Source organism: Equus caballus, chromosome 3 (assembly GCF_041296265.1).
Source record: "Equus caballus isolate H_3958 breed thoroughbred chromosome 3, TB-T2T, whole genome shotgun sequence".
Lineage (NCBI taxonomy): Eukaryota > Metazoa > Chordata > Mammalia > Perissodactyla > Equidae > Equus > Equus caballus.
This window is the reverse complement of record NC_091686.1, coordinates 58969210-58986755: the sequence shown is the minus strand read 5'-3', so window position 1 is coordinate 58986755 and position 17546 is coordinate 58969210. Positions and strand designations below refer to the sequence as shown.

Sequence of the window (17546 nt, the reverse complement as noted above, 5' to 3'; positions counted from 1 at the left end):
TAGTATACTCTACTTTAGAGAGTATTTATGTTTTCTAATTTGCCATTATTAAGTTAATGTTAAAACTTAAAACATGCATGAATAATTTAGCCCTCAGCAAACTGAAAACTCCAACAAGATAAAACAATTCATTCTTTGACAAGATTAAAGATTGCAAGATTTCCTTGCATCAGGTGGTTGCTCAGATATGAGAGGCATTTCTTTAAGAAAAGATTAGAAAATCATGAAGGCTAATGTTTAGCATGTCTATTTCTCCATCCGTCTACGAAACTACAGTGAAACTTTATTAAATAATAACCCAGTAAAATGCAATGTTATACTATTTGCACAGGGACCAGACTAACGTTTGCATTTGCATTATCTATGTATAATTACAGGAATTATTAGCAAATCAAAATCTCCAGGGGAATGCTTAAGCAAATCAAGGGAAGGAATGATTGGCATTCATTCCCTCTGGGGTTCGCCTTTGAAGAAGATACTGAGGTTTCCATAAATTTAGAGGCACAGAAGGGGTTACATGAAAAAATGGAGTGAAAGAATAAGATTTTAAACAAAGCATACAGGCTGAGTGGATTGCTCAATATTAAACAGCTTTTCAAGTTGCAAGACAAGAATGAAGACTTCGTCACTTTGTTCTGGATGACATGTTGACAGATAGCAGGCCTCTGATAGCTGAGCGGACGACGAGGGTTTGATATGCCTGTAATAAGGACATTAACGAATCTGACAGTAGACAGCAGCTTGTACAAACCACTGTGCCGATACGATTCTCTGTCCAAAGACGACAAGTAATGATAATGATGAAAATTAAGCAATGAGGGTGAAATCAATCAGGTTAGAACAAATAGTGAAAATCGAATACAGATAGGGGCTTCTACACATCTGAGATCTGTTGAGTGACTAATATTTCAGATGTATGGTTATTAGCAGCCCAGTCAGTGCCTTTTCTTTATCCCTCATTCTCTGTTCTCTTACCCAGCCCAAATGAGATACCTTCAAGACTGCATTTAGTAAAGCCTTATCTTTGTGAAGACAGTAGAGAAAGCTTCAGAAATACATAACTATTGAGAATTAAAGGCTAGGCATGGACTATGAATTAAGTTTAGAAAATGATCTGTAACTAAATATAAACATCATATATTGTATATTGTGCTTATTATATGACAGGCACTTTGCTAAATCTAGAATCAAATGAGATAGACAACATCACTGTTTCCCTAAAGTTCACATTCAAGTGATAGAGGTAGAAAATTAGGCAAATAAATGAATAAAAAAATTAACAAAATGCATGTAAATTTTGTTCTGAAAGAAAAATGGCAAGCTAGAGTAACTGAGGAGGTTATGGTAGATAGGTGACCAAGGAAGGCCTCTCAGAAGAGGTGACATTTGAGCTCAGACATAAAGGATGAAAATGATCAAGTCAAGTGAAGAGATGGGATGCTGGAAGGATGGGGGAGCAGTGAATGTTCTAGACAGAGGGAAGAAAAAATGCAAAGGCCAAGAGAAGGGGAAGGATTAGAAGAATTGGAAGAAGACCAATGTGGTTAAAGCCAAGTGACCAAGAGGGAGAGGAACATGAGAGAAGGGTGACGAGGAAGGTAAGATCCGGTTCACACAGAACCTTTTAAGCTGAAATTTTATTGTAAGATTAATTGGAAGCCAGTAGTAGGAGAGGATGATCATATTTATGCTGATTGCAGTTTGAATAGAGATAGAAAGAAGTAAATGATATGAGACTAATTTGGAAGTAAGAAAAATAGGACTTGCTTAGGAAGCGATGTTGGGATGAGGCAAATGGAAGACTCAAGGATGTCTCTTAGGTCTTTGGCCTGAGGTATTGAGATGGGAAATGAATGGAAGAACATCGCTGTGGGAATATACAAACAGGCATACCACATTATTAGTCATATCCAGAAGGCGAGGAGAAGATGTCTACACCACAGTCCTTGAGATTCTAAACTAAATCACATGGTCAAATAAGAGACAGGATGACCTAAGAAAAATGCTCCGTAATAGGAATTAGAAACTAAGTTCAAGTACTTATTTTACCACTTACATTAGAATTGCACAGCAATGGATTTGGAAAGGACGTTATCAGTCATCTAGGCCTGCTCCGCATTGGTCACAGCAAAGCCTTCTGATGTATCTATCAGTTAGACTCTCACTACTCTAGAAGGCAGCCACTCCATTTTAGGAAAATTGCAACTGTTAAAAATTTCCTCTTAATATTGAATCAATATTCAATGCGACTACACACACCGAACTTAATCTCTCAACCACACAACTCCCCCTGGTATTCTCTTTACACCTCTGATATCTAAATTTGAATCCTGGTTCTAACCATGCCCATACCTACTCACTATTTACATACAAAAATAACAAAAATTATAGTTTTTGTATTTATAATGAGACTTTTATAACTGCCTTAAGTATGTTGATATTCTATAATTATAAATCCTCAATCTCTTTGTGGCTCAATTTTCCCATTTATAATATGAGTAACATTACAGATTTGGGGGGGTTTCTAAGAAAAAACATAATTGTAATCATTTTCAAGTCTGTTGACTTACAATTAGTAAAGCCAAATACATAAATGAGCAAAGGAACTGAGCACAATAATTTGCTTCCACTTGCCCATCGATTTTCCATCTTTGAAAATTTTGGTTCTGGCTGTCATTTGCTCCTCTCCCTTCCTGATTCCTTTTTTTGCTGTCGTGCAGTTGGGGTTTGGGAGGCACTGGAGTCAAATTCATGTTGTTCCATGTCAGGATAAACCAGAAATCTAACACTGCAAATTTGCATTCCTTTTTCTCCTCCGAAGTTATTTATTAAAGATTTGGTTAGGCTTGCTTGTTAAATTTCAGACTTTCAATGATAAATTCTACTATAATTATATATTTTAAGAAAATTGAGTAATAAGAAAGGCTAAGGCAATATAGAAGAATTAGAGGCTCTCTGGGCAGGTCTTGGCATGGCTTATTCATGATCACTCAGTTTTTCAAAGAACAGTGCAGTGATCCAAAGTGGCGGTTAATAGAAAAGAGATATTGCTTTTTTATGGGTTGTTTATTATTGTTACATAGCTAACAGCTCAGAGACACTGAGATGGTTACACAATAGTCACACAAAGGGAATCAGAGTTCACATCTCTTCCTATGAAAGCTCTAACATTTCGGCAATTAACGGTTTCTGATGGCTCATGGCTACGTGCATTCAGAACTCAGAGCTTTAGCATATTTTCAATGTTAATCTTAAAACACGACTGGTTAAATCTTCTACCAGCATGCACAACTTATTTTCCATAAGAACAGTATGTACTAGAAACAATTGCTTATTATATATTCACTATCTTAGGAGTAATCACATAATGGTAGATTTAATGATATCTCAAGGATAGATTCCCCTTGAAATACAGTTTCTTTAGGAAAATAGAATAAGGATAGGAAGGTATAATAAGGATTTGGGGGTCCCAGGTCATTGATTTAGAAATGAGTCTGGTATGCATTAAGCAAATGTTATATACTCTGAATATTAAATGATAACTCAAGTCAAGGTAGGGATCAGCAGGTGGCTGGTCTACTTACATTTCTGACTGCTTTCTTGGTGACATAAATATTACTGAGTAAATAATGAACCACCTTATAAAATATTCAGAGTGAAATGAGAGAAGAAGATGTGAAAATCAGATCGTTATTAATGGACACAGACATTCTTCTAGTAACTCTGCAAAAGGGAAGTCTTGAAAAGATTTCAATCTCTCCTGAATCAGAGAAGTACATTGTGTTTTTTGTCCCTTCTTCCTCCTTCACTTTTGCCAATTTCGATCATGGCTGTGCTTTAGACAGAACTATAACTGCATGTTGTCCTTTTTAGACTCTCAGGTTCTTGAAGAGTCGGATCCGAACTGCTATCCGTGCTTCTCTTCTTCTCACCTACAAATTTACATTTCCAGCCCAAACTAAGCTGAGAAGCTTAGGAAGAAGCCAACTCATTTTTATTCGTATCAAGAATACAACACTCTCTTAGCACTAGAAATCCTGCCTTATTCCTTGAGGCTTATTCTGATCCTGATTGTATTTCCATGTTTGCTCCCAAGACTAGTTGTCTGATGTTTTCCATTTACATATATGTGAAAAAATGCTAATATAGCCATAATTGTTTGCAGATGCTCCTATCAAGGGATGGAATCTATTTCTCCACCCCGTGAATCTTGGCTGGGTTCTGACTTGCATTGGCCAAGAGAATGTAGCTCAAGCATTATTGGGTAAGTTTCCATCGTTGGACTCAAGATACTTTGTGCATTTTTGTTCTTGCTGCTATGAATCCTGAGACTATATGAACAAGCTCAGTTTAGTGTGCTGGAGGATAGAAGACCATGTAGAAAGAGGTCACAGCCCTCTCAAGTGTCCTAACCAAGGTTATCCTAAAGATTGTGACAACCCACCAGACGACCATAGATGTATGAGCAAGCCCAGATGAAATCGGCTGAATTCAGTCCAGACCACAAGAACCATGCAGCTGAGCCCAGCTCATGATTAATGTGTAGAATTGTGAGTTAGAGAAAAGGCTGTTGAGAGCAGTGACACACTGGTAGCAACAAGTACTCCCTGAATCCAGATGTTTGCTTCTAATATGAATCCTCAATGAAAGGAATCAGGGCTCCTTGGAGAAATAGCTAATTTTAGGGCTGGGGCAGGGAATGTCCAAGATGAGCCTAGAGCCTGACAAAAAGTTAGAAAGTGCTCATAAAAAACCCCACAATGATGGGGGTATATTGGATGGACATGGGAGGCAACTGGAAGAGCTCCCAAGGGCCAATGCTGGAATAATGTGGTATTGGATTACAACCCAAAATAGAAAATAAATACCCATGAATGTGTATTGATATAAACGACCGACTGAATGAATAAATAAATAAATAGGTGGAGGGGGAGAGGGAGACAAATCTTCCTTGCAGAAGAATTCCAAATAGATTATGCAGACACTCCACTCCATGCATGACCCTGTGGAGCACAGCAATGCACATGCCCATATCAGGTTCCTTCTCCTGATGCTTCCTAAGCCACAAGTTCTGTTGACATCTCTTCCAAAGCATATCATACATCTGTCCATATCTCTTTATCTTGATAACTACCAGCTAGTATAAGCCGTCATCAAGCCACCCCGACAACTGCACAGCCTCTGGCTTCCATTCTTACACCAACACGATCCATTACCCACAGAAGCCAGGGAGCTTTTTCATACTGCGTAAAGTAAATAAACAAACTAGCCAACAAATCTCTGCTTACACACTTAAAATAAAATCCAAACTTTGTGATTTGCACCCTGTCTACCTTTCTAAGAACGTCCTGTTTCATTCTCATTATCTTATATGCCGCTCTGTCTTCTTCCACACACCAAATTCCTTCCTGCCTCAGAGCCTTTGCATGATGCTTTTTCTAAGTGGAATGCTTCCTCCCTTAGCTCTTTGCATGACTGGCTTCTTCTTGTCATTTACCTTAAAGGCCTTCCTTAGGCACCTGACCCAAAGGAACAGCCCCGTCACTGTCTATCATGGAACACTATTTTACTTTCTTGTTCCCATGACTATCCTAGGTAGAGTTGTCCTCAGCAGAGCAGCTGCTCCTCCAAGAGGTCGATCAGGAACCCAGGCTGATGGCAGCTCTGCCATCTTCAATGTGTGACTTCAAATGTCGCCCTGGGAGTCCACATCCCAATCACTCCAAAAGAGGAAAGAGCATGGAGGAGCACATGGGGAGGTTTTCATGCACTAGGCTCGGAAGGAGCACACATCTCTTCTACTCATAGTCTATTGGAAAAAACTGACCCACATGTAACTGCAAAGGAGGGTGGGAAATAAAGCCTAGCTCTGTGCCCAGATAAGGGGGTCTGAGTTTGGGTGGACTGCTAGGAATCTCTGCCTCATGAAAAGCAGACCTAGGTACTTGATGCATACTTTGGGTGACTTAGAAGAGAAACAAAACATCAAATAGTATCTCAATTTAGTTAGAAAAATGCTAGTTGCTGAAACCCCAAATCCCAGACATTTCTTAGGAGAATAAAAACATTTTATTACTCCAAGTTAGAAAGCAGCTTTCCCCTACCTTGAGATCCACCATTCCCTAGGGCTCCAGAGTCCTCTGCATCTTTCCATTGATGGGGAAAGAACACGAAGAAGCCTCATCCACTTCTAAAAGTCCCAATCCAGAAACCAAACATCACTCCCACTTACATTCTATTAGTGACAACTAGTCACATGACCATACTTGGATACAAGGGAGGCTGGGAATGCAGCCCCTGGCTGGGCAGCTGCTTCTGTTAACAGCTCCACCCTAGGGAAGGGGAGCATGAGTCTTGTTAGGCCACTAGCCTTCTCCATCACAGTTAACCTCGCCAATCAGGGCCTACCATTTATTTCCAGCTTAGAACATGTTACGGGAGTCTTCACAAAATAAACGATAAACAAAATATCATCCTACTTTCTGTTTTATTTGCATAGAATTGGATTTTGCTTTGAGACACAGAATGTACATATAAATATATTGCTTGCTTACTTAAAATCCTTTATGAATCCCATTGCTCTTAGAATAAAATGCAAACCCGTTACCATGACCTACGATGTCCTATGCGTTTTACCTCTTTCTAACTTCTCTAACCTTAACAGCTACCGTCCTCCCCTTCGATCTCTCTGCCCTAACCACACTGAGCCCCTTTTAAGTTCCTGAAAAGCCCCATTCCCACTACCAGAACTTCCCACGTGTTATTCTAGAATCTTATTCTAGAATTCTATTTCTGCCCAACTCTCCTCATGGGTGATTTATTCTCTCCCTTCAAGCTTAAGCCCACTGGTCACCTCTTCAGAACAGTCTTTACTGGCCAGCTCTCTAATGGAGCCTCTCACAGCTCCTTTCCATTCCATTCCTCTTGTTATTTTGTCACAGCAGCTGTGTCAATCTGTAATAATGTTGTTCAATGGTTTCCTTGTTTGCTGTCTGTCTCCTCACTTGAATAGAGGTTCCGTGAAGGCAGGGACCACATCAGCCTTATTCACCACCACAACCCTATTGCTTTATACAGCACCTATCACATAGTTAGCAATCAATAAATATTTGAGGAATGAATGAATGGATGGATGAATGAGTGGATAGATGGATGGACTCAGTCTAATCGAAGCACAAACCTTGAACGGGTTACTTCATCATTACTGCTAGAAAAGAAAATTTGAGAACCTGACCCTCTGGTGGGAGCTCAGTGGTACCACCTATATCAAAGAAGAGAAAACACAAGCCAAGTCACCCCACAATGATACTTCCCAAGCACTGAATTTCAGATAACCAAAGAGAATGCATTGATCAACTGTGACTTTCTAAAAGAAATTGCCATCGAGTTACCCAGAGTGCACAGGCTACTGAGGAAACCTGCCCAGGATGGGAGAGGTAGTGATAAGGTAGGGGCGAGGGGATCTGAGCATTCACTTGTCAAAGCAGCTCGAAACCAATAAGTTCTTCTGCCAATTAGATTCATTCTTTGGACAGGCTTGAACTGACTTGCTTTGTTTAAAAAAGCAAAATCAAAAATACGCTTTTTCTGGGGACAGAAAGATGTAAATTCAGGAGTCTGGCAGTTGGGGAGAGGGAGAAAAGGAGGCTGATAAACAGGGACCAAAAAAAATGTTGGCAGCCAAAAAAGGTGCTGTATATTAGCTCCTATGATCTAAAATGGCCCAGTAGAGATCAGCATAACATCTGCCTAGCTCATTTCTTGCATGCCTACATATTCATGCCCAGCTTTCGGAATTCTCTGGAGGCACTTGAGCATATAGGAAGATGAGTTCCAATGAGCTGCAGCCTCCTGCTTTGCTAAAGGGATGCAAAAAGAAAGCTTGCCTCCTGATTCGACTTTAGCCTCAGTATTTTCAATTTCAGATTTTAGGTACACATGAAAGAAGAAATGAAAGATACAGCAAATACTCACATAAGTTGGATGAATGTACACAAATTGTGTTAGGGCCGCATGATGAGAGAAAACATAGGGGCCCTAAACTCAGAAGGACGAGGGTTCCAAATCCTGGCTCCACCTCTCATCAGCTATGTGGGCAGGTCACATGCTGCCCGGAACCTCAGGATCTTCATCTGCAAAAGAAGCAAATACTCGGCGCTGTGAGGATCAGCTAACATCTGTGGAATGTCAGATGTGCAATAAGTACTCAATGAACGATATTGTCTTTACTGTTTCGAACAATCTAAGCACTCATCAAGCTCTTTTTCTTCATACCAAGTTGTTTGGGGATTTTCCTGAATTATCTGGAGAATGACGCCAGCTCTGCCCTTAACCTTGGCCTTGGTCAACAAGCCACAGGCTCTTGTCACTGAACAATACACTAGTCCAATAAACTGCTTCCATATCTTCAAGCCTCTGTTTATACTGTTCCTTTGGTCTCATCTGTCCCACACTCTGCCTTTCAAAAGCCAATGTTTCAGTCAAGCTTTACCGGATGCTCCCAGTCAGATTTGATCTCTTTTTCCTATGCAGCTACTTCTCCATTTATTCATGCATTCCATTAACGATTATTGAGAACCTGCTGGATGCCAGGGAATTTAACAGATGCCTAGGAAACAAAGATGAGTAATCCATAGTCCCCATCATCACAGTCTACTGAGGAAGACTGAGAACTGGACAGATGATTGCACTCAAGCATGACATATGCAATAAAGGTGTGCATGTGGCACTTGGGAGCCCATGGGAGAGACTCTGCTCCAATAGCAGTTGCTTACACCTCTGGTTCACAGTCACTTTGATCTTCTTTGCCTCGTAGTGTATTGCTAACATATCCATCTTCCTCATTCCATTGTGAACTCCTTGATGCCGGATGCTGTCTTACTTGTCTTTGTATTCCTTTCATGTCTTGCACAATATGTTGCAAATAGTAGGTGTCCAATAAATGTGTTCTGAATGTATTAGCAATATGTGGATGGACTGAAGCCATCTGCAATGAACACTGGCAAATATTTTGGTCTGTCTTGAAGGATCTACATATCATCTCCTCTTCCTAAACAGACTTAAAGACCTTCACTCCTGTGGAACATGGACTGCTGCAGGAAGATCAAAAATTCAAATTCCACAGATAAAACATTTACAATTTCAATCTTTCATACTTCTTGCCAAGTCTAGTTGCAATGCCAGTCTTCTACAAACCCATAAACTTCTGATTTATAACTTTTTACAAGCCACATTTGCCTTGTCTGACCACACTGGGAAACATAATGCCATCTTGGGAAAGTTCGGTTTGAATCATCACCTCTATTCATTGACTGATATCAATGCGAAAAGCCTCAATAAAAACAACAAATAAAAATCGCCATTTACTATATCCCTACTAGTGTTATGTACTTTACATATATTATTTCCAATCCTTAGAACAATATGCAAGGTAGATACTGTTATCCCCGGTTTAAAGATGGTAAAATTGACACTCAGAGAGAGAAGATCTTCACCAGAGGTCTCACTACTGCAGGCGGTTTGACACGCCCCAGCACTGTCTCAGCCCAGTCCTTCCACTCTTTACATTATGCCGCTAACTAGCTTTAGTTTGTTCTTGGCTTAATTATCCTCAATCTGTTTATTCAGCACCAGTGAGAAAGATGACTATTCCAGACCGAAGTACAAATAGTGTAATTTACGTTTGATCATTGAAAATCCTTTGCCTTATGATTTCAACAATTTAGTGTGATTAGAAGTGGAGACCAGGTTCCAAATTCCCTGATCCCACTTGCATCTTCCAGAGAGTTCTATAGTAAGGTTGACTGACACGTGGCTGCTGATCTGATTTTCTGAGATTGGTAGGCATGGATGTTCCAGGGCCTCTGTTTGCCAGTTTCAATATTTAATAGCCATTAAATCTAGTTTATTCTTTTCCATATATTCAAACTCTTTTTGCATGCTAAACCCATTAGCTTTTATTCTGTCCACTACAGATTTAGAGAACAGCTGGTCATGGCCATCTTTATAACTATCCTTCGTATGGTCTAAGGCGGCTCTGTCCAAGAGAAACGTAATGTGAGCCACATTTGTGATTTTAAATTAACTAACAGCCACTTTAAAAAAAATAGTAAAATGGAACAGGGGAAATTAATTTTAATAATGTATTAGTTTCCTGTGACTGCTGCAACAGATCACCACAAACTCAGTGGCTTAAAACAACACAGTTATTCTCTTGGAGTCAAGGATGCCAGCAGTCCAAAATCACCATCCCTGGGCTGAGATCAAGGTGTCAGCAGGGATGCACTCCCTCCAGTGGCTCTAGGGAAGAATCATTCTTTTCCTCTTCCAGATTCTGGTGGCGGTTGGCATTCCTTGGCTTGTGGCCACATCGCTCCAATTTCTGCCTCCATCTTCACGTCACCTTCTCCTCTGTGTGTCTGTCTAACTCCCTCTACTTCCTCTTATGAGGATACATGTGATTGCATTTAGGGCCCACCTGGGTGATCCAGGATAATCTGCCCATCTCAAGATCCTTAACTTAATCACATCCACAAAGATTCTTTTTCCAAGTAAGGTAACATTTACAGGTTCCAAGAATGAGAGCCTGATATCTTAGGGGGCCATTAGTCTACCTATCATAAACAGTATATTTTGTTTGACCCAATGTATCCAAAACATTATCATTTCAATATGCAATCAATATTTCATACTAAGTCTTCCAAATCTGGGGTGTTTTTTAATACTTACAATCTCAGTTAGAATTAGCCCTTCTCAAGCACTCAGCAGCCACATGCAGCTACTGTACTGGACTGTGCAGTCAGGGATGCTTTGGTTTCCTCATCAAACAATTCTCTTTCCTTGCTCAGAAGCAATGAATGTTTTACCAGTTTCTCAACAAACGTGTCCTCATTCAATTTTTTTCTATCATCATGGGTATAATTCCTGCCTTTCTGCCTCATAAGTTTTCTGTGAGGATTAAATTATGAAAGTTCTTCGGAAAATTTAAATCGCTATATAGTCCTTCCAAAAGCCACCCAAATTTACGTCCAAAGTCTTCTGCTCAGTATCTTATAGTCATTTATGCTGATACGCTTGGCATAACAGAGACCTATCACAAAACAGCAAAAATGAAGGAGTAGGGCTGCTCTGCAAACTGGAGCTGGGAGTTTGATCAGCACATCTGGTCATGGGTAAAGAAACATGAAGGAAATAGGATCAATGTTCAGAGAAACGTAAAAACAAAATGTCCTCATTTCAGCACAGAAAACATTCATTCATTCAACAAATTTACTATGTTCTAGGCACAATACTAGATGCTGGGGATGCAATACTTAATGATGAGGGGGAAAAAGATAGAGTCCTTGTCCCATTGAAGCTTAGAGTTGAGAGAGGAGGCAAAAATAAATTAAATGGGAAAACTGCAAATGTAATCCTTTCTACCAGGAAGCAGAACATGGTTCCCTGAGAGGAGGAGTTTGACCTTGTCAGAGGGGTCAGAGAAGGTTTCCTTGAGGAAATGATGATTAAGCAAAGATATGTAGCGTAAGTAAGAATTAATTCAGTGAAGAGGAGAGGAAAAGACGTTGCAGGCAAGAGAACCTCACGCACAAAGACCCTTCTGTAGAAGCAATCACGATGAGATGACAGACAAAAACCAGGATGTCTGGAGCACAGAGAATTAGCAGAATGGACCAGGCAAAAGACGAGATCAGAGGTAGGAGGGGACTTCATTATGCGACTGTGTAAGAGAGTTTTATCTGTTTCCTAAAGTAAATAGTAATCCACTGACAGGTTTTGTCCTTTGAAAAGATCATTCTGCTGATGTGTGACGGGTGAAGAACAGGTGGTTGAGTGGACAATGGCAGATATGGATTAGAAAGGGGACAAGAACATATATAGGTGGAACAGTGAGGGGGCTATTACAGAAGTCTAGGCAAGAGATGGTGGCATGGAGTAAAATATGGAGTCATCCTTGAATCCTCTTTTTCTTTCATATTTCACATCTAATCCATTAGGAAATACTATTGGCTGAATCCAAATGAATCCTTTTATCACTTCTAATGTCAAACGGTGGTCCAAGCCACCATAATTTCTCCTCTGGACCGTATCAACCATCTTTCTGGTCTCTTTGCTTCCAATATTAACTCTATAGTTTCTTCTTCTTCACACAGAAGCCAAAGGGATTCCCCTAAAAGGTAAGTCAAACCATGTCATTCACCAGCTCAGCACCCCCAAAGGCTTCCCATCTCACCCAGAATAAAAGCCAAAGTCCTTCAAGGTGCTTCACCATCTGGCTCCCTACCAAATCTGACATCACCTCCTACCACTCTCCCCTTTGCCACAATGGTCAGCTTGCTCTTCTTTTAACAAGCTGAGCATGGTCCTAACTCAGGGCCTTATCATTTGCTGTACCCTCTGCTTAGAACACTCTTTCCTTAAACACCTTATGGTCTCTCATCTAAGACTCATCAATTATATCTCCATTTAGCTCCTTTTCATTTGACTCCCTCATCTAAAGCTGCAACTCCATATTTTACACCAAAGAAGGTGAGGGAGCAAGCCACAGAGATACCTGGGAGGAAAGCATTTCAGGCTGTGGGAACAGCAAACATAAACCCGGAGGCAGGAGTTCAAGCAACAGCAAGGGAGCCAGCCAGGCTGGAGGCATGTTTGTGGAAAGCGGAGTGGTAAGTGGGGGGCTGTGCTCAAGGCAAGGACAAGGCCACACAGAGCTCGCACGCACATCGTTGTGAGGACATTTCTTTCACTCTGAGATGAGAAGTCATTGCTGGGTGCAGAGCAAAGGAGTGGTGTGACCTGACATATTTTCACAGATGTATTCTGGATGCTTTATTGAAATTTGACCTTAAGGGGGCAAGGGCAGAAGCAGGGAGTTTAGCGATGAAGCTATCATAACAAACCAGATAAGAAATGATCGCTGCTGAGACAAAGCTAACATCAGCGGAGGTTGTGAGAAGTACTCAGATTCTGGATATAGTTTGAAGCTAGATCTGTCAGAATTTGCTGAAAGATCAAATGTGTGGTGTGAGATAAAGAGAATTGGGGCCTGAGCAGTTGAAAATGGGGTGGGCATTGACTGGGATGGGGAAAACTACAGGTTTGAGAACAGTTACCAGTAGCTCGGTTTTGGATGTTGGCTCTGAGTGACCATTTAACATCCACCAGAGATGTCAAAGAGGCAGTTGAAGGACTCAAGGGAGAGGCCTGGGCTGGAGATACAAACTTAGGAGTCAGCAATGTACAGACCATATTCTCAGCCCGGAGTTTCGATGAGATCACCAAAGGAATGGCAGCTGCTAGCAACTACAGAAATCCTCCATGAAGCGTAAAAGGAGCAGGTTCATGGTTGTAACATACTGACACAATCATAATTTTGGCCTACAACTTACTCAGTGGGAAGGGACCTCCAATGGGCAGGTGAAGGAAATGGAGTAATGTAGGTACATGGTTGTTCCAGGGGTCTGAGCTGCTACTCCCAAATGCCAATGCCACAGTTAACCTCACAGAGAATGTGTGGCCCAATTAGCTCCTCAGGCCCAGCTATCTGTCATAAACGACTCAAGTCTCCTCCAGGACCAATACCCTTACATGAATTACAATGCCGGGGTCACCCCTGAGTGGATTGCTTGTCTTCGGCGCAATTAAAATTAAATCATAAATTAAAATATAAATAGCATGCTTCCTCCAACCGCATCACTTCCACGTTTACACTTAGCTCCAGTGATTCATAAAAGCTCCTGGATCACAATAATTATGTTGATGACCATGAAGATCCCAATTCTGTGACCACTGCCGGAGGGCAATCTGTTGTAAACCCAAAGTGGAAAACTCCCCACAGCTAGTCCAAGGGTAGAAGAGACGGCAGGCCTGATCCCCCGTGGTCATCTACTTACTGTCAGCTTGGTTCTCCATGAGTCATGAAAACGGAAGTCAGAGCAACCAGTTTCTGAGGGGCGAGAGATGATGAAACGCATGGATGCAGTGAATGGAGAAGGATTTCTAACATGTCAAGTGCACACTTGTTGGCATAACGGTTCCTTCCATTACCACTACTGCTTCCACCACCTCCACCAACATCGTCATCGTCGTCATCACCAAACAGTGGTTTTACAGTAACACACTCAGAATCCTAAGCCATGCCGTCCCCGATTTCCTCCCCTCCCGTCCACCCCCTACAGCGTGGCTCAGATTTGCAGTCTAAAGGAGCTGTGAAAGCCATACTTTGGGCAACTAAAATCAAGGAGACAGTCCCCACTTCCATATTTTGTGCATCCATTACCTTCCCGCCCCATCTCCTGTCAGTTTGTAAAGTGATTACTCCTCACTAACCTATGACTTGTATGTGCCAGATAATGGCAGAATTTTCCTTTTTGGTTGTGTTGGCTAAAAATCTACAGTGAACTGAACCCCAGAGCTTTTGGACTGTGAGATGCATATTGGGCACTCCAGGTGCAGAGTACATAGGACTCAGATAATCAGTTGAGGGTGACAAGGAGGTGGTATGTCCATTGGCACCATGAAAGACTTGACAGAATTTTTATATAGCTAAAACCATTTGTTCAATTAATTCATTTTTAAAAATATGTGAGGTCTACCAACTCTGTCCCGAAAATATAGCTGATGTTTGAGTAGAGTAATGATGATCAACGAACTGAGAACATAATGATGAGTGAAACAGATATTTTCCCTACATTCATGGAACTTAAAGCATAGTGAGGGAGACAGATAGTAGTCAAGTAAACACCTCCAAAATACATACATATATTATGTGACATGGAGGGAAAGAAAGAAGTGCTATAAATGAAAATAATGTGAGGCATCTTTTAGTTTGGATAAGGTAGGGAAAGGGGACAAAGAAGTTTCTCTGAAAGTGGCGCTTAAGCTCATATATGAAAGGTGAGCAGATATTAGCCAAAGGTGATATGTGATATGATGTCACATGATATGACTGGGAATCTTCTCGCTGAGAGAGCAATATGTGCAAAGATCCTGAGGCAGGAAAGAGAAACTGAAAATACTGGTGACACAACTAGAGCAATAGAATGCAGAATAGTGCTTGCCTGGGGTTGGGGTACAGAAAAGGGGATCAGCTGCAAAGGAGCACAGGGAAATGTTTTAGACAGACGGAAATATTCTGTATCTTAATTGAAGGCAGGGTTACGTAACTATACACAACTGCCAAAATTCACTGAATTTTATTGTATACAAGTTATTATTCATTAAAGCGTGGCATGGGGAAAACAGTGAAGTTTTCAGTCTTTTCCTTTTTAAATCTCAGTTAGAGTTAATATTAACCTGACTTCACCTAAGGTAAAAACAAAGCAGAGAAATGCACAGAGATACTAAATCAATGTAATTGTTTATGAGTTTATTTACTTGTTCATGGCTCATCTGTTTAAAAAAATGATTTAAGGTAGAAGGGGCAAATTTGAGATTCAAAGGCTCATCTGATATTTATATCTAGGATTAAGGCATTTGAACTTCTGAGTCCATTTCCTCATCTGTAAAAATGAGGAGAAATACATCTCTCAGATCAGGTTATTGGGTGGATTATCTCATTTAGTCTCCTTGGAAGATGTCAGTTCCACTAGATACACAATCGGTCTTCCTTCGCTATCATTCTCTTTGGTATGGAAAAGTCAAGCACATGCCAAGTTATTCTGATAAAATCAGCTTCCATGAGAGGTGATGTGTGACAGTATGTGATGTTCTGGCTGAAGGGTGTCTCTGTGGCAGGACCCTAGCGAGGCAGAGCTGAAGCAGTGGAGAACAGGCATTGCTGGTGCAGAGGAAGGTGTCATCCCTACCTTAACCTGTCACCTGCCCCACCTCAATAGGGCAGAAACACTATTACTCACCGCCCAGCACACTGATGTTCATCCAGACCCTGCTTGAGATCATATCCATGTGAAGGGACGAAATAGAACAAGACATGTTCAAACCTTTCCGAAGAAAAAGGAAACGAAGATCACAAAGAGCATTCAACACAGACGCAAAAAATCATTGCACACCTGAAGAACCTCTTGAGTCTTACTCAAACTCTATTTTCTCTCTTCTTTCATCCTTTCTGTTTTTTCCTTTTCATTCTCTTACTATGACTTTCTAAAGTCATAAAGATGAAATTTCTAACTTTATAAAGTCATAAATCGACAAAATTCATTGTTAGAGGCTGAAACAATTTACTCTGACTCCCTTTGATTTTCAATTACTAAAAAAACCATTGTTTCCAATGGATAGAGGCCACTTTTCAACCAAATTGGGGTGTCTCTGGAGCGAGGAATTGTGTTGATCGTCACTGTAAAAATGCACAGGCAGAGGGCAGACAGGCAGATAGCTTTTGGGAGGCTCATCAACAAAGGAGGCGTTATGTGTAGTACAACCATTCACTGCAAAGGGATTGTTTAAGCGGCAATGGCTAGTGGCACTCACACAAGAGGGGGCCTTCGTCGTAAACAGAGGCTGGCTGCCACGGAAACCCCTCCACCTGCCGCCCGCGGCCCACTGCCTGATTCCAAGGCACTGCAATTCGGAAACATGGATGGATTTGGGCCCCACATGTTCGCTTCTAGGAAATCACTGAGAGTTTGTTTCTGGATAGGACCGACCCCAGGCTCACTCCTTCCTCCTCTGAGCCAAAGGGGAATCCCTTTGGGGGTTTTACAGTTGCTGTTGTCTTTTGATCATTGATTCCTGATAGTTTTCCTCATTGAAACTATCCCCCTATCTGGATAGCTCTAGCCATAAATACGGCTAGTGATTTGTTGAACTGCTGAACTTCTTTCGCTTTGGGGCCCCATTCTAGGCACGGCCTGAGTAGGGCGCTTTCCTCTGCACAGAGGAAAACTGAGGCCGAGCGTGGGCATGAGCTCTGGAGAGGTAGTGTTTCGGAATTTGAAGGCATGCCCCTGCTGTCCTCTGAAGGGGTTAATATGTCCTAGGTCTCAGTAATGAGTCAGCGAGGAGTAAAGGGTCCTCGGCCATGAAAAACCAGCTGCATGCATCACCACTGACCCACTTAAGTTCCCTTCTCCCTCCGGGCTGAGGCCAAATTCGCAGGAATCCACTCAGAGGCAGACGGGGATCGTAAGCACTAACATCTCCTGAGTGTGTGCATAAGTCAATCCTGAACTGAAAATCGTTGACGAGTTGACTTTACACCCTCCCCCCCCAATCTGATGGAGGTAAAGTAAGTATATTTGTCAGACCTGTTTTGCACCTAAAGGAAACTGAGGCACAAATATGTGAAATAACACACACAGTCTCAAAAAGATGACTAATGGGCTCAACTCCTCGCTGAGAAACGAGAGCTGTCTCTGTCAGATCACACAAGCTTGAAAATAGCCACCTGGTTCTTCCAAATATTCTCGGAGTGCCCCAAAGGACGATGACGTGGTGGGGGAGGGGAGGGAGTCAGAAGTCGCATGTATGCTGCCTGCTGCTGAACCACGTTCAGGATGGACTGCCACCGGGAAGGGGGAGTTTTCTGTTTATTTGCTGGAGGACACAGTGTGTCACAGAACTCGTGGAAAGATAGAATCCGGAAG

The 17546-nt window shown here is 41.5% G+C and overlaps 1 long non-coding RNA gene across 4 annotated transcripts in view; it reads right to left on the bottom strand.

Annotated features, from left to right (window-relative positions):
* The window catches only part of LOC111772863 (uncharacterized), a 55135-nt gene extending 45954 nt beyond the window's left edge, over positions 1-9181 (bottom strand). For 2 of the 4 annotated variants that reach the window (XR_011437058.1, XR_011437056.1), the window contains exon 1: positions 7975-8234. This is a non-coding gene — a long non-coding RNA (uncharacterized lncRNA). Of the gene's footprint in view, positions 1-7974 lie in introns of all 4 variants that reach the window. The other 2 variants (XR_011437055.1, XR_011437057.1) reach the window with 2 other exon arrangements.
* Positions 9182-17546: the final 8365 nt, after the last annotated feature.